This window comes from Bubalus bubalis, chromosome 9 (assembly GCF_019923935.1).
Source record: "Bubalus bubalis isolate 160015118507 breed Murrah chromosome 9, NDDB_SH_1, whole genome shotgun sequence".
Taxonomy (NCBI): domain Eukaryota; kingdom Metazoa; phylum Chordata; class Mammalia; order Artiodactyla; family Bovidae; genus Bubalus; species Bubalus bubalis.
The window spans coordinates 38,236,033-38,259,866 of NC_059165.1; the positions used below are offsets into that span (position 1 = coordinate 38,236,033).

Here is a 23,834-nt window from a genome sequence, read left to right on the forward strand (position 1 = left end):
ATGTGGCATAAGTTTCTAAGAGACTTTGAATTAAACCCCAAATCTGTCCATTATCAGCCTCACGCAAGTCACCTCCATTCAATGTGCCTCACTCTCCTCTGTTGTCAAGTGGAAATAATATTTTCTTTTCTTGAAACTATGCCTATAATCTAATATATCCTGATCTTAAGAGATATATGGTAGTATACAGACCAAAGAGTATCCCATTTGAAATGGCCAGGGGAGGGTGCAGGGGAAGGGTAGTAGATTGCTGCTCTTATGAAGCAAATAGTTGTTCTGAAAAGATTCTTTTATACTTGGGCTTCTCAAACTATAGCAGGAATCAGGCTCAACTACAGGACTTGTCAAAATAAAGATGGGCCTGAGTCTTTAAGTTTCTCATCCAGTAGGTATGAAATGGGCCAGGCATTGGGCTGAGCCCTGGAGATATGGGGGTGAAGTCACTGGTCCCTACCATTACAGATCTAACAACTTAATGGAGGAGGCAGACATTAAACAATGCTCTGACATGTAGAGTTTTAAGAAGACAATATCGTATTCAGACTTCTCCTCTACAATATCATTAAGCCCTGTGAAACTTTGGTGTACAAAGAAATTATCCAGCATGCGTGACTACTAAGTCACTTCAGTCATGTTCAATTCTTTGTGACCCCATGGACTGCAGCCCACCAGGCTCCTCTGTCCATGTGATTTTCCAGGCAAGAATACTGGAGTGGGTTTTCATGCCCTCCTCCAGGTGATCTTTCCATCCCAGGGATCAAACCCACATCTCTTATGTCTCCTGCATTGGCAGGTGGATTATTTACCTCAAGGTTCCCAGGTTCTTCACACTTGGGAAGCCCAGAATGAAAGTGTTAGTCGCTCAGTTGTGTCAGATTCTTTGCAACCTTATGGACTATAGCCCCCCAGGCTCCTCTGGTCATAGAATTCTCCAGGCAAAAATACTGGAGTGGGTAACCATTCCCTTCTCCAGGGGTTCTTACCAACCCAGGGATCAAACCTGGATCTCCTGCCTTTGCAGATGGATTCTTTACCATCTTATCCAGCTTGGTGGATGTTAAAATGCAGATGCAGGCTCCACCCTCAGTGAGTTCAGTAGGTCTGGGGTGAAGCCAAGAACCTAAATGTTTCACAAGTTCCCCAAATCATCCTAATGTAGGCGGTCTTCATGCCACACTCTGAAACACTGCTTTGGAACAAGGCATAATTCTTCGCTGATGGAGTTTTAATGTAGCCTCCCAAGTTGAAATAGACCAGATTGTCTTTCCTTCCATTTTAATAAAGGATTTATTCAAAATTAAATCTCTGTTCTTCAGTCTCTTCTGGTATTTCAACGGCCTTCGGGGAGCTCTTTTAATTAAGTAACTCATGGAGAGAACACCTGTTCAGGGAGTGCCTTGGCTTTATTTGGAAAACAATGATTAAAAACCAAAATCTCACTATTTCTGGAAGGAGATGGGCATCTATTTGTTTGAAGGCATAGGTGATATTTGCAAGATGGGAGACAACAGGGAGAATATATGGTACACTGTATACGATATTCAGGACTTCCCAACTGGCGGTAGTGGTAAAGAAACTGTCTGCAATGCAAGAGACCTGAGTTCAATCCTTAAGTGGGGTGGATCCCCTGGAGGAGGGCATGGCAATCCACTCCAGTATTCTTGCCTGGAGAATCCCATGGACAGAGGATCCTGGCAGGCTACAGTCCATGGAGTTGCAAAGAGTCGGGCTCACTGAGCAGCTAACACACATACTATGTTCTATATCGTATGTGTATAGTATTCTATATAGTATATAACACATACTATAAGCACCATCTGGTAATATTGCAGCAGGTAGGTAAGGCAAATAGATTTGATGTCAGTCATGTAACCATTCTTGTCCCTGAGCGGGGCCGTTGGAGCTATGTGAAAGAATACTCCTACATTTACTTCTGGATTCAGTGGCACAGAATGAGTGTAGAAGGAGTGACATGATGGAACACAGAACTGACAGGCTTTAGTCCCTGCTTTTTCAAGACAGGGGTGCAAACGATGCCAGTGTAGCAATAAATCATCATAAGTCCAATTCACCTGAGGCCTCTAAGAGAGCTGCAGGCACTTAATCTACCACCCCAGCAAGCAGGACCATGTCAACAAGGGTTGCCCTTTTCTCCACATTTCCCACGGACACAATCCAATGCTCTGCTAATGGCCTTTTCATGTTGTAAGGCTTGGCCCCTCTGTAACGTGAGAAGGAGAGCATGAAGGTACAATTTACATTGTCAGACTAGCTTGACAAGACATTAGCACAATCTGTAACAGGAGGGAAAGAGAAGTCCAATCTCTATTAAAAATTAACTGGAAATCATGCCATGTATCAAATGGATAAAAATTATTTGCCTCTGTCTAGGAGGAAAAGTGTATGAATTAAGAGAGAGAGAGATTTAAGTCATCAAGCTTCTATCAAATCAGAATGTGCTGTTGCTAACCTCTGTTATGAAAATTGAAAAAGTGGTGTTAATTACAATCTAAAAAGAAATTCTGAGTAACATTCACAATGACTTTTGGTCCATAATCTTTTATTGACATAGCCACGTGCCACTCTCCACAAGTGAGTCATTCATCAGGTCAGGATTTACCCACCCATTATGCCATTATGACTTTTCTTGGCATTCATTCAGAAATGTTTATGGACTATAAGGCATGCAGAGGATAGAGTGAGTCACTGTAGGAGGGCACAACATTTAACTACAGAAACACGCTCTTCATCTGGGGAGATGAGGTGTATGGGAAACATATCATCCTTTCATGTACATAAAACCAACAGTCTGCATTCTTCCTTGCAGCTTCCACAGTAAAGAGACTGAGGCAATCAGAGAAGACTTCTTGTAGGAAGCAAAAGAAAATCTTGCAGAGTTATAAGGTGAGAAGCAGTCAAAATTTGCTGAAGAGAAACAGAGTGCATTCTAAGCCAAAGATCCAAAAGGCCCAGCATTTCAATCAGGCAAGTCCTTCCCTGATGAAAACAGTGTGAATTATAGAAAATAAGGTTCATCCTGAATAATCAAATAAATGTAAAACTAAAATAATTCCACTGATTAAACTGGCAATATAAGATAATTATCAACAGAGCTGGAAAATCCTGCTCTGCTGTTGTGTGTGATTTGCTATGACTTTTCTGGAAGGACAATTGACAACTTTTGTCAGTGGTCTTAAATTTGTTAAATCCTTTAAGATAAAAAATTACTTTTCTAATATAATAAAGGTAAAGCATATTAAAATAATTAAATATAACATGTTCTGCTAAAACTCTGGTTTATTAACCTATACACAACTGGCAAACAGGAATACTTTTAATATTACACAAAAAGTCACACCTATTGTTCAAATGTTGGGGTGTTTAATATTGTCCTGGAGGTCTCTGAGGAGGTGGGAGGGGTGTTCAGGATGGGGAACACGTGTACACCCGTGGTGGATTCATGTTGATGTATGGCAAAACCAATACAATATTGTAAAATAAAAAACATAATAATAATAAATAAATGATAAATGGTTAAAAAAAAGTCACGTCTATGAAATAATATGGATGTTGCTAAATCTAAAGAAGTCCATTGCAGAGTTATTTAGAGACTTTTATAAAATGGAAAAATTGGGGGAAAAAAATCCTATATGTCCAGTAGTTTAGAACTGGTTAAATTATGGCACATCCATATGATCAGACAATAAGGAGACTATTTAATAACTTGGAGAATATTTGTAACAACTGATGAAGAATATGATCCAATTTTTGTTGTAGACATTATGTACATTAAAATAACATCTAAAAGTCTAGAAATATGTTCAACAAAATATCAGTGAATGACGGTTCTGAGTTGTAATATTAAGGGTGATTTTTAAAAACTTATCTGCCATGTCCATACTTTCTCTAATAAACAGTATAACTTCAGAGATCAGAAAAACAGGAAAAATATTTTTTCACAACTAAGGAAAGAGATTGAATGAGTAAAGATCAGTGTTTTTATTGCTCACAGGATAAAGTTCAGATTCCTTGGCATGGCTTGGCCCCACCTGCCACTCCACCCTCATCTCTCCTGTTCCAGCCAACTCTCCAACTACTAGCCACGTAGGCCTCCGGACTTTTTCCTATTACAGAGCCTTAACATAGTAAATTACATCATTTTTGCAGTTTTTCATTGCCAACCCTTTCCTGTAGGAGAATCACATTCCTGTCAACTGCTACGTCCCCAGTGTTGAAGACCATCATTCCTGTCCTATTGGCTTTGTACTTTGGCCAAAGGAATGTACACAGGACAAGGCCACACCCAATCAGAAGCCCTTAGAGTCATGGCACATTTCCACCCGTGCTCTTGACCTTTCTTTATGCTACATGAATACCATGTCTCACACAGGGACTGTTCCTGCAGTTTGAGTGTCTAAATGAGAAGCAGAGTCCTAGACTAGGCAGAAATACAGCCAACCATGGCCTACCTGTAAAATAAGCAAGTAAGCCACAGAGACATGGAGGTCATTTGTTACTGCAACAAAAACTGGCGCATGGCATCTCTCTATTTGGAACATTCTGTCTGGCCACCCCTACTCCATGAGACTAACTGCATCCTTCCTTCACATCACAGTTCTAATCTAACCCTTAGGCCAGGGCAAATTCCTTCTCACACATGCACACATGCACTGTTCCCTCTTAACAATTCTCACAATATTAATGTCACAATTTTTGTGTGATTGTTCAATCAATACCCTGTATGCCAATGGGCTGTGAACTCCTCAGAGCAGTAATCATGACTATCTGTTCATCCATTGTATCCTCAGGACCTATCAGTTCTTTGCACATAGTATATCCTCAATTAAAAAAAAAAGAAAAGAAAATTTAGATGAATACATGAAGGAAAGCATGGGTAAAATAATAAAGAACCTTGAACATAGAGTTGAGAAGCATAAATCAAAGAAGCAAATATTTAGACAAGATTATTCGTCTTCAGGTGAGAAAACATTATGAGTCTTCTAATAGTGCAAATAAATATGTGCTAACAGTGTTCAGGATCTCCTGAATAATAATAATGATATTTAAGCACTTTTTCTGTTAAAAGCACTTTATAGATATTAGTTTGCATCATCTTGGTAACAGCCCTATGATATAAGTACTACTGTTATCCCAGAAGGAAGCTTAGCACTTTGCCCAAACATGTAACTGGAAGCTGGTAAAGAATGAGTTGAATCCAACCCAAAGTCTGTGTTTGTAACCACTGGACCCTAATACCATCCCTTTGGTCTGAAGATTATGTTGTTGTTGTTGTTCAGTCACCAAGTCTTGTCTGACTCTTTGTAACCCCATGGACGTCAGCATGCCAGGCTCCTCTGTCCTTCGCTATCTCCCAGAGCTTGCTCAAATTCACATCCATTGAGTCAGTGATGCCATCCATCCATCTCATCTTCTGTTGCCTTCGTCTCCTCCCGTCCTCAATCTTTTCCAGCATCAGGGTCTTTTCCAATGAATTGGCTCTTCGCATCAGGTGGCCAAAGTATTGGAGCTTCAGCATTAGTAACTTCCAATGAATATTCAGAACTGATTTCCTTTAGGATTGATTGGTTTAATCTCCTTGCAGTCCAAGGGACCCTCAAGAGTCTTCTCCAGCACCACAGTTTGAAAGCATCAGTTCTTTGGTGTTCAGCCTTCTTTTTGGTCCAACTCTTACATTCTTAAATGACTGCTAGAAAACGCATAGCTTTGACGATATGGACATTTGTTGGCAAAGTATTGTCTCTGCTATTTAATATGTTGAGTCCTGAGAAAGTCTTACAGAACTTCATTGACAAGGCAAAAAAACATTTCTATTTAGTTTTCATATTGTATCACATGGGATCACTTGAGCTAATGATAGGCTGGGATTGGCCAGCCCTAAGAACGCATTTCCCCTTGAACAAATAAAGCACACACTCCTTCCCACATCACTCTTGGGAATGGATTCCTATTCAGTGCTCTCTGCCCAATTCACTAGTAGGACAATGGATGCCAATAACTGTAACACCGTCATCAACACATTTTGAGTATTTTCCTTTTTTTTATTTTGGCCGTGCTGGGTCTTGGTTGCAGCATCCGGGCTTTCTCTAGTTGTGGTCTGCAGGGGCTTCTCTAGCTGAAGCACAGGGCTTCTTCTCTTGTTGCAGCACGAGGCCTTCTCGTTGCACAAACTTCTCTGGTTGTGGAGCATGAGCCCCAGTAGTTGCAACACTCGGGCTTTGTTGCCTGTCCCCCGCTGTAGGACCTTAGTTCTCTGATCAGGGATCAAACCCTTATCCTCTACACTGGAAGACAGATTCTTAACCACTGGGCCACTAGGGAAGTCCCCATCCACACATTTTTGTCCTCTTTGCACTCCTTGCTGGGCTGAGCACAGGCCGCTGCCCACATTAGGTGCTTAGACAATGTGTTTTGAATTAAACAGCCTTACAGTTCTTGCTTTAGGGTTGAAATGATCGGCATGAACAAAGCGGTCATCTGGGAGATTTACCTGCCTGTATGAAAACTCCATTTTGGAGAGCAGGTGGGATGTGAGAATCTCATTATAAAACTAAACTTGACTCAAGAAATAAGGGGCTTCTCGGGTGGTACTAGTGGTAAAGAACTCATCTGCCAATGCAGGAGACATGAGAAGACAAGGGTGCGATCCCTGGGCTGGGAAGATCCCCTGGAGGAGGGCATGGCAACCCTCTCCAGTTTTCTTGCCTGGAGAATCCCACGGACAGAGGAGCCTGGCAGACTATAGTCCATAGGATCATACAGAGTCAGACATGACTGAAGCAACTTAGTATGCAGCACAGACAGATTGTGTCAGCTAGTGGGCAGGGAGAGGAACTGATTGTGGGGCCCATGAGCCTGGCTTCTGCAGAAGTGCTATGAGGGGGTGCTCTGGGGACAGTGTGCCTGGGGTGGGGCTGGCATGGAGGAATTTGCTTTGGGACAGATGGTTGTACTGTGAAGTCTGGGCCTCTGGTGGGGTGAAAGGGCCAAACTAGGGCTTAATGTCTTTGGTCTTTGCTGGTGTGATAAAGGCTCCAACAATATCATCTCTAATCCCTCTTATAGGTACAAAGGTCCTGCCAAGCGGTGCTAGTAAAGAACCTGCCTGCCAATGCAGGAGGCATAAGAGACACATGTTGGATCCCTGGGTTGGGAAGATTCCCTGGAGAAGGGAATAGCCACCCACCCCTGTATTCTTGTCTGAAAAATCCCACAGAAAGAGGAGCCTGGCAGGCTACAGCCCATGGGATCTCAGAGTCAGACACGACTGAAGCTACTTAACATGCACACATGCACAGGTGCAAAATCTTTGCGGCTAACAAAGCTCACTTATGAGTCAAAGGAAGGAGGAAGATACTAACCCCAGAGAGTCTGCCTGTGCTGCTAGCTGGGAGCTCCTTGGCCTAGAGTCAGCTGGAAAATTTCTGAGGACAGGAGTGAAAGTGAAAGTCGCTCAGTCGTGTCTGACTCTTTGCAACCCCATGGACTGTATAGTCCATGGAATTCCCCAGGTCAGAATACTGGAGTGGGTAGCCTTTCCCTTCTCCAGGGGATCTTCCCAACCTAGGGATTGAACCCAGGTCTCCCACACCGCAGGGATGAAAGAGTGATTTGGAAACAATGGAGAACGTTGAGTTTAAAACCTCCAAGAAATTCCAGGCTGGTGGATGGGAGGGGAATTTGAGTGAGAATAGATCCATGTATATATATCCCTTTGCAATCCACCTGAATCTATTACAAAATTAATAAACAACTATGCTGCTAAGTCACTTCAGTCGTGTCCAACTCTGTGCAACCCCATAGATGGCAGCCCACAGGCTCCCCCATCCCTGGGATTCTCCAGGCAAGAACACTGGAGTGGGTTGCCATTTCCTTCTCCAATGCATTAAAGTGAAAAGTGAAAGTGAAGTCGCTCAGTCGTGTCTGACTCCTAGCGACCCCATAGACTGCAGCACACCAGGCTCCTCGGTCCATGGGACAACTATACTCCAATGTAAAAATTTAAAAGAAATTCCAGACTGGGATAGGAGAACTTAGGCGTCTTCTAGACTTGCATTCTGGAAAAGGCAATGGCATCCCACTCCAGTACTTTTGCCTGGAAAATCCCATGGATGGAGGAGCCTGGTGGGCTGTAGTCCATGGGGTCACTAGAGTCGGACACGACTGAGTGACTTCACTTTCACTTTTCACTTTCATGCATTGGAGAAGGAAATGGCAACCCACTCCAGTGTTCTTGCCTGGAGAATCCCAGGGATGGGGAAGCCTGGTGGGCTGCCGTCTCTGGGGTCGCACAGAGTCGGACACGACTGAAGCGACTTAGCAGCAGCAGCAGCAGCAAACTTACATTCCTTCAAGTTCAGGTGCCAGACCACGCACATCAGAATCACCCAAGATAAAATTTTTAAGTATTCCCAAGTCTTCCTGGAATCTGAACATTTCATGCAGAAATTGCATTTTTAACACTTGGATAATTCCTATGAATCCTAAATTCTGCAAACCTCTCATCTGGAGAGACAAAATACTTGCCAAGGTAGGGAAATAAAATCCCAAATGCTTAGATTTAGGACCTGAATAATGATGCCTTTTCTTCAAGGATCATTTAGTGCCTTATGTTAAAACCACCTGTGGATTCAGTGGAATAGCAATTAACTAGAATGACAAAGAGCTTTTTAATAACAGACATGGGGTGCATTGTTAAACTTTCCTTGCTGATCTCCCCAGTGCTTCACCGAGGAAGAAATAAAATCTCATTTTGGCCTGATGGGCAGATTTCAGCTTGGCTCTCAGGTCCTCTCCCTCACTCTTCTACTGAGAATAAAGGTAGATGCTGCCCTGATTTGGGAAAAGCTGGGCCCTGAAAGTAGGGATGTGATCTAGCCAAGTCTCAGAGAGAGAGAAGCAGCTCTTTGGCTAGGACAGAAGCCCCATCTCTTGACATTTGACCTTCAGATTCCTACAGTTTAAAAATTAATCACCAGAAAATGAATACTTCCCATTTTCCCTCAGCTAGACCAAAGTCCTAAGTGCTGGCTCTAACTAAGCCAGGGGTTCTCTGTCAAAATAAATTGCAGGGGTGGGAGTCAGGCTGGTAGGGACCAGGCCAATCAGCCCCCAGCTAGCAGCCTCTCCAGGATTTGCTCTGGGCTCCTAGCCGGTTAGACCAGCCCTGCCAGGGCTCCTTGGAGAGCAGGGTGGAGATGCAGGGCTTGGGAGAGGAGCAGCGAGGCCTGGGGAGGGCGGGGCTGAGCAGGTCTCTGCAGCAGGCGGGAGAGAAGGAAATAGGGTGGAGGAATTGTGTTCAGGTGTGCCCCACCGAAGGCCAGGCTTCGGAAAGGATTGAGGCTGCCTGCCCAGCCAGGGAGGAGAAGGAAGCTCTCTCGGTGGCTGTGATGCCTGTTTGAGGGGATACTTGGAGGTGTCTCAGCCCAGTCTCCCTCCCCAGAAGAGGAAACCTAGAAGGGCCCAAGGCATGCCAGCTCCCAGAGAGGAGGTAAGGACCCTGCTGATGCAAAGACTGTGGGGGCAGGGGGACTTGTCTTAGCGCTCCCTCCTGCTTGCTGGCCTGGAGCTAGGATGCTGCTTCCAAGGTACCCTCTGAGGCTGCTCCAGAGGCTTCAGCCTTTGTATTCTGGGTGTTACAGCCATGCCTACCACCAACCACCTGCAGCTGGGGGTCCCATGGAACCTCATTGCTTTGTTTGGGGAGCTCTTTGCTCACACTGGAAGGTCCTGTGTGTGCAGCTGACTGGGTCATGAGGGCAACTGCAGATGGTGATGATGGTTACTCAATGTAGCCTCGGCTTTTCTCATGCTCTGATGAGCAGACAACCTCTGCCTTTGCTGTCTAGAGCTTGGAATGAATTACCTGTACAGAGAGTCCATAATATACTGGCATTGGTCATTACCTGTAATATTTCAGGACCTTTTTCCGAAAGCTTACCAAACCATTGCACAGCGTTTTGAAAGATGTACATTGTGTGAGGAAGAGTGAGAGTGAGAGAATTGAGTTTTTGATGGTGATGAATAAAAATAGGACAAGAGCTTACTGAGAGCTTATGATTTACAAAGCATGACGATGAAGACTTCATCTTGGTGCAGTCCATACAGCAGGTGTTGGTTATTATCTACAGTTGGTGGTGAGGAGGCTGAGGGTCAGGAAGGTTACCCGAGCCAAACCAGGGTTTGCTGAAACGAGTGCATGCTCTTGACTTCTATCCATGAGGGCATATTTAGCCGAAGGTCTTTTAGATTCAAAGTGAGCAGAGGTGAGGCGCAACCGACTGCGCAGAGGCTTTGCAAAGAGGCTTTCTCCATCTGATAGCCTCCATCTCCTGTTGCCATGTTCAGGAATTAATGTAGAACAGTCTCTACTTCTCAGGCCTCAATAGCCCCGTCTTGTGGATTTAGAGACTGTTAAGAGCCCACTGTCAGCAATATGTAATCTCGAAGGTCAGTGTCATTAAGGATTCAGAGGCTACAGCTGAACAACGGAGTTGGGCCTTAAAACACCAGAGGACAGGAATGCATTTGAGAGCCAATGCCTTGTGGCCACTTAGAATTAAACCTAACACCCCCGCCCCCAAACAATTTACCACATCTCTCATGTTGCCAACCATTCCCTATTTCCAAACTTCACCTATTACATGGCCCCTCAGTTGGAGGTAAGCCAGCAACACTGGCTGCCTCTGTACTTTCCCTCCTTAGGACCTGTGGTTTTTCCCTCTCCTTGGCACACATCCCCCTGCGCTCTTCCTGTAATTGGATCTCTCCCTTCAGTAAGGCTGCAGCTCAGATTGGCCTGTTTAAGAGGGCTTCCTAGATACCAGGATGGCAAGTAGACTGGCCACTGCCATCCCTGAGTACATTCCCTTATTGTGCTGATTACAGTCATTACACTGATGTCAATCTGAAATTTGGTTCTCTTGTTTGTCTGTCTCCCCAATAGAACTCCATGAGGGTAGGGACCTTGCATGTCTTCTGCCTGCTGGACACTACTGGGTCCCCAGGGTTTAGGTCTCCCAGTAACAGGGCCTGAGTTAATGTTTGTTGAGTGAATAAATAATACAAGGGGTCAGGAGATATCATTGCCTCCTTCTTATCCAACACCTCGACTCAATCTCCCATATGGATGCAAACCTCTTGGTCTAGAAGGTGAAGTATAATAGCATCTGAGCTTTCAAGTGTTCAGGGGCATTCTTGGAATAAAGAAGGGAAAAAGCATAAATGGCATCAGGTGAATTTCATTCCCTGAGAAACAGCAAGGTATGACAAGGCCGGCTCTGCTGGCCAGTCTTGATAAGCAGCACTCACTGCCTATGACTCAGCCCAGCCGTCTTCTGGACATAGCGTATTGACCTTGGCTCTGCCTGGGATACTTGTAGGGACAATGACATTTCAGAAAGCTGAGAGTGTTTGCTTCCCGCCCTGCTTCATCAAGTCTTTCATTCAAATGAGCCACCAGCCTTTGCTCACATGCCCTTTGCTATTTTGGAGTGTCATTCATTTGCTGGATGGGAACAGGCCCATCACTAGGAGCAAGGGGTCTTAAGTTTCTATGGGCTCTATCGTTCTCTGCCACTGTGGGCATGTCCCTTAGTGCCTCCACATCTCATGCTTTTCCTCTATAAAATGGCATGGGAATAGCTGCCCGTGGGGTTGTAGTGGATTCTGGAGGACAGTGATGTGCCATAAATCTCTTGCTTTACAAGTACCTGGGCCTGCCAGCAAGGAGGAGCAGAGAATACACAGGGAGGTGTGTTCGTTTTGGAGATTTTTGCTTGCATAAAATCCACAGTTCCAAAAGAAATCTGTGAGAGAAAGAGACTTCTCTACAGGATTCCTTCTCCCAGGCATCTACCTCAAGAATCAACTTACACACTTTAATTAACACCCAGACGATTTGCTTTGCAGCGCGTTGCATTAGACTCCAGCCTGGTGACACTTCCTCCTTGGCAGGCACGCAGCCCTTGGCAGTATTCTACACGCCGGTGGTTTTATGGGTCCCATCTTGCTCTTCTGTGTTCTTCATTGTAATGTGTGATAAGCCTTTCTGGCACCAGCCCTGGCCCCGCTTGATTTAAGGAACTGCTGATTTTATTTCTGATCCTCAGGTTGTTCTGTGATTCTATTTTTTAATGCACTCCTTATCTTGTTCTACTCACTTGTGCAATTCTTCATTCCCAGACTTTAAAATATGACTTGTTCGAAAGAAAATAGATGCTTGAATTAGGAGTGAAGCCAGAGTCCTGAGGATCTTCTGAGGAGAAAGATGTCCATATGCAAAGTTGTGTAATGGAAGGAGAATGACATTAAGTATCCAGAGACTGGGACTTGAACTCTCTCCTGACTTCTTGGACTGTGAGGGCAGGGAGATGATAGCAATACTGCAGTGGACTTTTACTGAGAACTTAGGGGATGTTTAAAGGATTCCTTAGATGTCCTCATTTCATGGTGATGCTGACTATTCCTGCTTTTGAAAATGGGAAATGTGAGACTCAGAGGGTACAAGGGAGAGATGGAACCCAAATTTGAACACATGCTGGTTGACTTAGGGGCACAGGCACTTACGTACAAGGTAACTTGCTGTCTACTCAGCCACACTACTTGGGGATCTTTATACACAGGGCAAACTTCCCAGGCTTGCTGTCCTCACGGTATCATCCAAAGAGGTGATGCCAGTGAAGGGTTAATGAAATGATGCAGGATTATTTCACCATTCCTCATACATCTTGTTTACCAAAATTTAGAAAAATGTTCTATGGATATTCCTTCTTGAGGAGAATTTGTAGATACTATGTACTATGCTATGAGTTAATGATAAAATCAGAATAGTCAATATTCATTAACTACTACTTCCACCCTGATGGAAGCATTTTCCTCCTGTTAAAGTGTGTGCATTCCTCAGTGGGGAAGGTGTGGGCTTGTGGTTTCAGGAGCCTGGCTCAGTCAGTTGCTAGCTGTGTGACCTTAGGTAAGTTTCTCAAACCCTCTGTTTCACATTCTCCAACTATAAAGAGAGATATTACTAAACTTTTCCCCTAGATGTTGTGGGCATTGTCTAAGTGAATACATGTAACGGGCTGAAATGGTGCTTGGTATGGAATGTCGTCTCAAAGTTGCTGTTGCAGCTGCTTTTGCCTCAGCCCTTCTGCAAGTGACATCCTCTCACTCCCATCCTGGGTGTGTAGAAACTGATGAAGAGTCAGGTCACACAGCTAAAATCAGGATTTGAACCCCCAACTGTGTTCATCCCAAGCCTTCCCTTTTCTATGTCCTATTTCCTCAGTAAACCCTACAAGAAACACACATTCCTCTGGGAACTCAGTTTGACAGGAATTTATACTCCAAAACGCAACCTACATTCTCTCCATACATGTAGCTACTTATGTCATCTTTAGGATGGTGAGTGAAGTGTCTTGTTGCAGATGTCTTAAGCTCTGCCTCTAGGCCATCATCAAACCAGCCAGAATTCTTTCCTCTATTCAAGATTTGGTCTCTGGGCAGGCAGCCACTCTGGCCTTGAGGTGATAAGTTTGCTTATGAAAAGCAATCAATGGCATTCCTCTTCCCTAAGACAGAGTGCTGACCTGGCTGGTCAAAGACAGATGCCAGCCCTTGTGCCCTTTTGACCACGGCACCCAGTTGGATATTGGAATTATGTATGGGTTTGTTCTCCCTGGGTGAGGACTTGCTTTGGCAGGGTCCCACTATATAGTGAGAGAGCATGAGATCCTGGGAAGTCCGCTCCTTCCGCTGCCAGCGCTGAGTATGCCTGGCTCCCAGCTGCCTCCCAAATCATGACTGTCGTTAATAATGAACAGCTTCCTTTCATTGAGTACTTGCTATGTGAGAGTTCACAGAATCTTAACAATACTCTCAAGCAGGTTCCAGTATTATCCTATTTTAGGGAAGCGGAAGATGACATCAAGGGAATGCCTTGGTCAAGGGCACCCAACTGAACAGTGCCACCAGGATGTGCCCCCAAACCTGTGTGACTGAGCATGTGCTCTTCACCTCTGTGCTCATCAACCCCAGACTCCTCCTGCCTGAGTCACCCTCTCTGAGATGCTGTGATAACACATTCCCCATTAGCTATGGAAAAACCAGTCCTGCTGGGCCAACCCCATGGGGTATGTAGACAAACCCTCCTCACCGGGTTTCCCTGGGCCATGAACCTGCTCTCTTTTTGCTGCATCTTCTCCAGACGCAGTTGAGCACCTTAACTACTCCAGTTGGCTTTCTCCCCATAACTGTGTGTGTGTGTGTGTACACCCTCAGTCACGTCTGACTCTTTGCAATCCCATGGACTGTAGCCCACTGGGCTCTTCCATCCACAAAATCTTCCAGGCAAGAATATTGGAGCAGAGTACCATTTCCTACTCCAAAGGATCTTCCCAACCCAGGGATCAAACCCAGATCTCTTGCATATCCTGCATTGGCAGGCGGCGGCTTTTCCACTGTGCCACCTGGCGTTCATAACTCTGTAGTCACTGGAATATCACAGTAAGAAAGAATGAGAGCGGAGTTTCTGTCTCTGCCAGTCCCCCTCAGTACCTATCCTTTTGAACAGTAAACCTTCTGAGCTATTCTAACATTTCTGTCCTTCTTTGTTCACTTTTCAACCTGGTTTAAGAGCAAGCTGGATTGGATCAATTATAAAGCATATTTTCAGTGCTGCAAGGTAACTCAGTAATTGGCATCTTAGCCTGAGGACCGGCCTGTGAACTGTGTTATTTACAAAAGCAGACGAAACAGTAGGCTGCACAGTGGCTGCCTGTCAAGAAAGTGTCATCCCTCGAAAGTGGTGCTTGTACAGCTGGGCTGTTAAATGCAGGAAGGAGTTGGGAAATATGGTTAAATCTTAGACATCATGACCTTTTACTATCCATGTGATCTTGCACAAATTAGTTATTTTCTGCAGTAGCATAACACTGCTTTCATTTTGCTCAGCTCTGCCTACATCCAGTAATAAGATTTCTACAGTGTCCCAGGCATTATACTGACCCCTTTATGTGTCTCATTTCCCTTAATTCACTCCATCAACCTAATGAGTTAAATAGTGTGAACATCACTTTACAGATTAGGAAACTCAGGTTTGTAAGGTTAAGTACCTATTAACAAAGTGGTGGAGCGGGGGATTGAACCAGTTCTTTGTCTTTTTTAGATTTATTTATTTTTGATTGAAGGATAATTGCTTTACAATGTTGATTTGGTTTCTGCCATACATCAACATGAATCCGCCATAGGTACACATATGTCCCATCCCTCTTGAACCTCCCTCCCACCCCATCCCACCTCTCTAGGTTGTCACAGACCCTTGGTTTGAGTTCCCCTAGTAATACAGCAAATTCCTAGTGGCTATCTATTTTACATATGGTAGTGTAAATGTTTCCATTAATGTCAGAATCTGCCCCCCAGACTTGGCTACTCACTCCTGTATCCTTGCCAGGGAAATCCCATGGACAGAGGAGCCTGGCAGGCTACAGTCCATAGGTTGCAAAGAGTTAGACATGACTGAGTGATTAACACTTTCACTTTCATCCCCCAGACCAGGATAATGCCACTGGTTGATGGTGCGATATTAAATTCTTCCTTTTCTGCCATGAGAGCATGCCTAAGTCTTTCTTTTGAGTGCAGTCTGCTTTTGCAGCTCATGCTAAGGACTTTTTCCAGGCCCTGTCTCATGACACTGCTCCTCATCTGCCAACTTCCTGATCAGTGACCCATGTGGCTCCAGCCCAAGCCCGGCCATCACTCATTACCCCTGCTGCTCTGTCTGCTCTCCCCACCACAGAAAGATAGTTCATCAATCAGCGTAAATCTTTTCAGTTTCTTAACAATTGAAAGAGCTTCCAAACAACTACTTGTGGTTACCTCTGAGAAGCCATCCATTTTTCCTTTCTCTGCACAGCAGAAGGACCCCCCAGATCCCACTGCCTTTTCAAGACACTCAGAGAGAAGCAGGGGTTGTGTGTGGGCAAATTGAATGGTCCCTGCAGTCGGGGCTGGGAGTGAACCCAGCAGGATATATGCCTATCGGTGCAGGGGGCTCCATCCTGTGCATCGCTGTTCCCCAGGACCCAGGGCAGTTCCAGGCACATAGAGGGGCTCAAGTGTTTATTCCCTGAATCACTGTGTTAGCTCCAGGGAAAAAAGTACATGTTTATTTCAGACACTTTTTTGTTTTGCTTGTATGGGTTCTTAGTCACTCAGTCATGTCCTACTCTTTGCAACTCTTTGGACTGTAGCCTGCCAGGCTCTTCTGCCCAGGGAGTTTTTTAGGTAAGAATATGGAGTGGGTTGCCAGTTCCTTTGCTTAAGAAGAAACAAAGAAGCGATAGGGTTAAGCGTTGGGTCAATGGAATGACTACATTTGGGAACACATTTTCGTCTCTAAGCTTCTTGGAGTGTTTCTCTGCTCAGCTACTTTTTGAGTTAGTCTGGACTCTATTTGGGAGTGGAGCTCATCATTTCCTTCCCACCTAATAATGCCATTTATCCCTCACGGCTAAACTGGGAGGCCCGTCACACTCCACCTCTTTCCATCACAGGTGGAAGCCTGGCTGAGTGGTGACCATGTGAGTGTCCCTAGCCCCAGTCTTCCCCACATCTCCTTTAGTTCCTCTTCAGGAAGAGTCCAGGATGATAAGCTTTCCAGGTATTGAGTGCTAACAATGTGCCAGGCTGAGTGCTAAACACCTCCCTGAAAAGTAAAAGTGAAAGTCGCTCAATCATGTCCAACTCTTTGCAACCCCACGGACTGCGCTCCATGGAATTCTCCAGGCCAGAATACTGGAGTGAGTAGCCTTTCCCTTCTCCAGGGGATCTTCCCAACCCAAGGGTCGAACCCAAATCTCCCGCATTGCAGGCGGATTCTTTACCAGCTAAGCCAAAACACCTCCCTACTGTCTCCACCTCACCATATTGCACTGAACAAAACCCTGCCACTGACAAGGTGAATTGACCTGCTGGAGGTCACAGTGCTGGTAGGTGGTGAGCCCTGGCCTCCATGCCAGGACTATGAATACCCAATCTGAGCTCTTTCCATCGTGGGCTGTACAGTGAATCCACCTCCGCCTTCAGCCACCGTCTCTTAGGCAACCTACCATGTGAAACAGATACTGGTCCTTCTCTGACTTCTCTCCAGCCGGAAATTGGCACTGCGTGTGTGCTCAGTCACTCAGTTGTGTCTGACTCTTTGCGACCCCATGGACTGTAGCCTACCAGGCTCCTCTGTCCATGGAATTACCCAGGCAAGAATACTAGAGTGGGTTGCAATTTCCTACTCCAGCGTATCTTCCCAACCCAGAGACTGAACCCGAATCTCCTGTGTCTCTGGCATTGGCAGGTGGATTATTTACCAATGGTGCCACCTGGGAAGAGAAAATGGCACTGAATTCTAGCAGGGCAATCTCCTATTGCTTTAGTGTAAGGAGCCTGCCTTTGTGTTCCCTTTTTGTTTCTTTTTTTTAAACTGTGTGTTATATTAAGGTACAATTGATTAACAATGTTGTGTTTCAGGTATACAGCAAAGTGATTCAGTTATACATATATATGTATTATTCTTTTTCAAATTCTTTTCCCATTTAGGTTGTTACAGAATATTGAGCAGAGTTCTCTGCACTATGTAGTAAGTCCTTATTAGTTACCTATTTTAAATATAGCAGTGTGTGCATGTACATTCCAAATTCCTACTACTTCTCCTCCCAACCCTTCCCTCCGGTAACCATAAGTTAGTTCTCTATGTCTGTGAGAAATTGTGGTACATATATATACCATGGAATATTACTCAGCCATTAAAAAGAACACTGGGCTGGATGAAGCACAAGCTAGAATCAAAATAATAACCTCAGATATGCAGATGACACCACCCTTATGGCAGAAAGTGAAGAGGAACTCAAAAGCCTCTTGATGAAAGTGAAAGTGGAGAGTGAAAAAGTTGGCTTAAAGCTCAACATTCAGAAAACTAAGATAATGGCATCTGGTCCCATCACTTCATGGCAGATATATGGGGAAAGAGTGGCTGACTTTATTTTTTTGGGGGGGCTCCAAAATCACTGCAGATGGTGACTGCAGCCATGAAATAAAAGACACTTACTCCTTGGAAGGAAAGTTATGAGCAACCTAGACAGCATATTAAAAAGCAAGAGACATTACTTTGCCAACAAAGGTCCATCTAGTCAAGGCTATGGTTTTTCCAGCAGTCATGTATGGATATGAGAGTTGGACAATAAAGAAAGCTGAGCGCTGAAGAATGGATGCTTTTGAACTGTGGTGTTGGAGAAGACTCTTGAGAATCCCTTGGACTGCAAGGAGATCCAACCAGTCCATCCTAAAGGAGATCAGTCCTGGGTGTTCATTGGAAGGACTGATATTGAAGCTGAAACTCCAATACTTTGGCCACCTGATGCAAAGTGCTGACTCATTTGAAAAGACCCTGATTCTGGGAAAGATTGAAGGCAGGAGGAGAAGGGGTTGAAAGAGGAGGAGAAGGGGACAAAAGAGGATGAGATGTTTGGATGGCATCACTGAGTCAATGGACATAAGTTTGGGTGAACTCCGGGAGTTAGTGATGGACAGGGAGGCCTGGCGTTCTGTGGTCCATGGGGTTGCAAAGAGTCAGACATGACTGAGCGACTTAACTGAAAAAGAATAGTTTCCCTCTTTCTTGCAGAAGCAGGGTCTGCTATAAAATTGCCTATAAAAAACTGCCTTTGGGTACATGAGTCCATAAGGGAAGACCAATTTCCCAGTTAGTGTCTGGAGAGAAAGGTCATAAGTGGCAGCTCAGAAAGGGGTGTCTTGTGCTTCAGTTCTTCTTGAACTGCAACTTTTTGATCTGGGGCACAACCAGGAGCAGCCTTGGCTAAAACTCAGTAGACCTCATTATTCCGATGGAACTTTGGTTTATTTAGAGGGGAACTATTTTAAGTGAAAAATAAATATTGTTCATCACAGAAGGTTGTTTTTGTTGCGTAGTTGCTAAGTCATATCTGAGTCTTTGTGATCCCATGGACTATAGCCCACCAGACTCCTCTGTCAGTGGGATTTCCCAGGCAAGAATACTGGAGCAAGTTGCCATTTCCTTCTCCAGGGGATCTTCTTCCCAACCCACAGATTGAACTCAGGTCTCCTGTTTAGCAGGCAGATTCTATACCACTGAGCCACCTGGAAAAATCAGTACTATTTATCACAGAAGGTAACGATAGTTAAACACACCGAACACAGAGCACCATGAGTAAACATCACTGTCATCTATAAGCTCTGGCCCTGAGACCAGTTCTTGCTTCATTTCAAAGGAGAGTTAAATATTACCTGGCACCACTTCATGGGTGTGGAATTTCAGTTTGAGATACTCTGGAGATGGGTGGTGATGATGGTTACACAACAATGTCAATGCACTGGATGGTAAATTTTATTATATATATTTTACCTGTTAAAAAATTCAGCAGCTCTTTATGTTACAGTTAAGAAACAGTCAACGTGCATTAAGTGAAAAATGCAAAGTGCTGAACAGTGTGACCTGAATACTGCCTTCTCTGAGTTATTTTTAAGGAATATGTATATACACATGTATCTAGGCTTGTATATGCGATGATCCCTCTGGAAGGATATCAATACTGGATTCTGTAGAGGGAATGAGAAATAGAAAGAGAGGGAGGGTCATTGCTATTTGATTTGTGTTCCATGTGCATGTATAACCCATTCTAGTTTTTTTAAACACTTAAAAAGCTAGGCACCAAAATGAAACTATCTCCTTAAAGCAACGCTTCTCAACCTTGGCTCCACCTGGACTCCAGCTGCTCAAAGTCAGATACCCTGACCTAGCATCGTTATCCCCTGTGAGCTTGTAACTTGTTAGAAATAGAGGATCTCAAACCCACCCAGATGCAAGGAATCCAAATCTGCATTTAGCAAGGTCCCCAGTGCCTTCCCTCGTCGCTCAGATGGTAAAGAATCTGCCTGCAATGCAGGAGACCCAGGTTTGATCCCTGGAGAAGGAAACGGCAACCCACTCCAGTATTCTTGCCTGGGGAATTCCATGGACAGGGGAGCCTGGCTGGCTACAGTCCATAGTATCACAAAGAGTCAGACATGGCTAAACGACTAAGACTTGCACTTTCACTTTTCACCAGTGGCTCACAGGACATTAAAGTGTGAGAAGTAAGGCACAGGACTAACTAAATCAGAATCTCTGAGGTGAGGTTTGAGCCTTGGAGTTCATTAAGGCTCCCAGGTCACCCCATGCTGCTGCTGCTGCTAAGTAGCTTTAGTCATGTCCGACTCTGTGTGACCCCATAGACGGCAGCCCACCAGGCTCCCCTGTCCCTGGGATTCTCCAGGCAAGAACGCTGGAGTGGGTTGCCATTTCCTTCTCCAATGCATGAAGGTGAAAAGTGAAAGTGAAGTCACTCAGTCCTGTCCGACTCTGAGCGACCCCATGGACTGCAGCCTACCAGGCTCCTCCATCCATGGGATTTTCCAGGCAAGAGTACTGGAGTGGGGTGCCATTGCCTTTTCCATGGAGACAGTTAATACTGCCAACTTCAGATTTAATGTAATTGTTTCTATATGAACCCCTTCATTTTTCCCGATAGTCTTACTACATGGTTCAGTCTTATTCATTGTGGGTTCCATGTGCCCCTTAGAAATCATTATGTGTCCCACACTTCAGAGCACCAGCCAGGATGACTATCTAGGTCACGTGAACGTCACACAGGAACATATAATGTTCGATTCCCCTGAACTTGAGAGGCAAGATGTTTCTTCCTCATATAAAATAGACTATAATTTTTCATCAAGACACATAACAATGACAAGCCTTCTTTAATCTATGAGTGGAGCATAAAGTCACGTTTTTTAATTTATTTAATAGTTGTTTTACTATGTATTCATTTCTTTGGCTGCACCGGGTCTCCATTTGGCACATGGGGGGCTTCCGTCTCCATCGTGGCATTTGAGACCTTCAGTGTCACGTGTGAACTCTTAGTTGCAGCATGTGGGCTCTAGTTCCCCGATCAGGGTTGGAACCTGGGCCCCCTGCCTTAGGAACACAGAGTCTTGGCCACTGGACCATCAGGGAAGTTCCTGTCAGGTCTTTTAAAATCAGACTTTAGAGTTAGAAAAATAGGGAGTTGAATTTACTTCTCTGAGCACTAGCCAACTGGGCTTAACACCTGCCTAGGAGCTGCCATATTTAAATAAGATGATTTAGATGCTTGATCATTTTTAGGTGATAATAATGGTTATGTCCACTTCCCTTCCCTTCCCCTTGTCCTGGGCTCCTCTCACTGTTGCGCCTCCCTTCACATCTGTTTCTTCTGCCTTGAGTGTCTCACATACAGATGATATTTCTCACATTGCAGCTGAATGTGAGAAAGTTCAAGTTCCACCTCCCCCATCCCTTGACAAACAGTACAAACTCGGCTGTCTCTTAGCAAATTATCTGACACTTTTCTAAAATGCAACTGAAACCTCATTACATGGATGAACAGCTTTCCATCAGCTCATTCCTAGCTCTGATATTAATATAATTGTTGCCAAGACATTGCAGTTGGCCTAGAGGCACTTAGCAAGGCGTCATGGTTAGTAACCCGAGATGACTGCAAGTGCAAAGAGCTAAGGAAGCTGCTAGGATTTCTGCGTGGCCAGGTGATGCTTGAGAGTGGTTTCCAAGCTTCCTTTCTGTTGCCAGACAGGTGTGAGATGGGTGGGGGAGGTGTCCAAATCAGAATAGCTGACCCCCTCTGACAGCATCCACCCCAACAGTACCTAGAATCATCTTCTCCAAATGTTAATCTGAACATGTTCAGAACTACTGTTTAAAACCCTTTGAGATGTAATTTCAAAGTGTAATATGAAAATATCTGTGATTTTTGTAACAAAGGCACAGGTACCACTAATACTACTGTGGTTTGTTGACTGTATTTAAAACTCAAAGAAATGCTACATTTCAGTTAGTGATTAGGGAAAGGAAAGATATATCTTGTCCAAAAATAAAGCCCTATAAGAACTTTGCAGATAAAGACCAATACTCTTAACAGGGTCTAGAGAGTCTGGCTTCTAGATTCTTTTCCCAGTCACCTCCCCAGCTTTCAGTGGTCTGTTTATTGGGTTGTCTTTCTCATCTGATTGAGTCCTTGCTCTGTGTGAGTCCAGATTCCCAGGCTATAGACTAAGTCTGATTTTGTGCAGTGTCAGCCCTAGGGTCTAGTTTGTAGCAGTTGCTCAATAAATATTCATTGAAAAAATAAATGCATGCAAGGATGTCATGCAAAAGCTTCCTGCCTAATCTTCCCCCCTCTGCTTTGCAGTGTGTTTCTCAGTAACACTGAAATGCTCCAAGTTGCCTGTATAGGTACCAGGCTGTGTTCTACCATTCATCTTTTGGTTAATATTACCCCCTGCTTAAGATATCATTGTGTTCCTCACTCATTTTGTGTAGGAAATTATACTCTTAGACCAGAGTATTTTCCTCCCATTAACTTCTATTGTCTCATCAAATTTCTAGGCTATTATGGCCCTCCTTTATGTCCCCGTAATGCCACATAGAGGGACTTCCCAGCTGGCACAGTGGGTAAAGAATCCGCCCACAATGCCAGAGATGTGGGTTCGATTCCTGGGTTGGGAAGATCCCCTGGAGGAGGGGATGGCAACTCACTTCAGTGTTCTTGCCTGGAAAATCCCATGGACAAGGGAGCCTGGTGGCTACAGTCCATGGGGTCACAAAGAGTCAGACACGACTCAGCATGCAGAAACACACACATGCCACATAGATAATCTCTGATTTCACCTAACTCTTTCATATTTGTGTCTGCCTCTCTAACACCTTGAGAAAGAAAAAAATGAGAAAGTATAAGTGTGTAGTGTAGCAGATGATGATGAGTAAATAGGATGTGTACATGTAAATACATGTGTATGTGATGAGTCACTGATATTTCACGCTGAATAAGGAAGTATGTCTGATAGCCTCAGTGCTTTTGTACTTGGTATTCCCTCCATTTGGATATTCTTCTTACCCTTTTTTCCTAGTCATTTTACCTGCCCTGCAGACCTCAATTCAGATGTATTACTGCCACAGGCAAGTTTTCTTTCTGCCCCGATCAAACCCACAATTTTGTGTTCTAGCTCCTTATGTTTCCTTTATGAGGGTTGCTACCAATTATAATTATAGACTCTATTATCTAATGTAAGTTTGCCTCCTCCTTTATACCTGAGGCCTCATGAGGACTGTCTGTCTTCATTTCCCCCCAGCATCTAGCAACGTGCCCAGCATCCTGTAGATGCTCTCTGGAATGAATAGCGGATGATCTGCAGCCCTTATTAGAACCCCGAGTGTGCAAAGAGAGAGTAAGCAGAAGGGGATGCCTGGCCTCTCTTCTCTCCGTGTTCCTGGAGGGAGAGCCTCCACTGCCTACACATGGAAACTGCGCCCAGTCATTCAGTATTGCAGGGACTTGCTGGGAAGCACTGTGGCTGCTGGGTCCCAGCCTGCCCCACGGTGCTCCCCTCCCTATTTAAATCAGGCCACAGCTCTCCTACAAGCTTGTTCCTTGCAACACTGAGCCGGGTCTAGATGCCAACTGCTGAGGCAACAGAGGGTTGTGATGGCAAATCCAGAAGGGGAGGCAGGTGGCAGGGAGGGCAGCAAAGTTGTCTTGTAAGTAGGTCTGACATCCCAGACATGTTATGTCTGGAAGAATGGCTCACCAGAGTCTGTGGACTGGTGGAGGAGAGGTGTTTTCTTCCCCTTCTACTGACTGCCTCACTCAAAGTGGACAAATAGTGTGATGTGATTTGAATATAAGAAGCTTTTT

General features: G+C 44.6%; 1 protein-coding gene across 5 annotated transcripts in view; it reads left to right on the top strand.

Moving 5' to 3' along the window:
- Positions 1 to 8,614: 8,614 nt before the first annotated feature.
- ATP10B (ATPase phospholipid transporting 10B (putative)) overlaps positions 8,615 to 23,834 on the top strand; it is a 392,801-nt gene continuing 377,581 nt past the window's right edge. For 3 of the 5 annotated variants that reach the window (XM_044947366.1, XM_044947364.2, XM_044947367.1), the window contains exon 1: positions 8,615 to 9,508. The gene's annotated coding sequence lies outside the window, so the exon portion shown is untranslated. The remainder of the gene's footprint in view (positions 9,509 to 23,834) is intronic. The other 2 variants (XM_044947365.1, XM_044947368.1) reach the window with 2 other exon arrangements.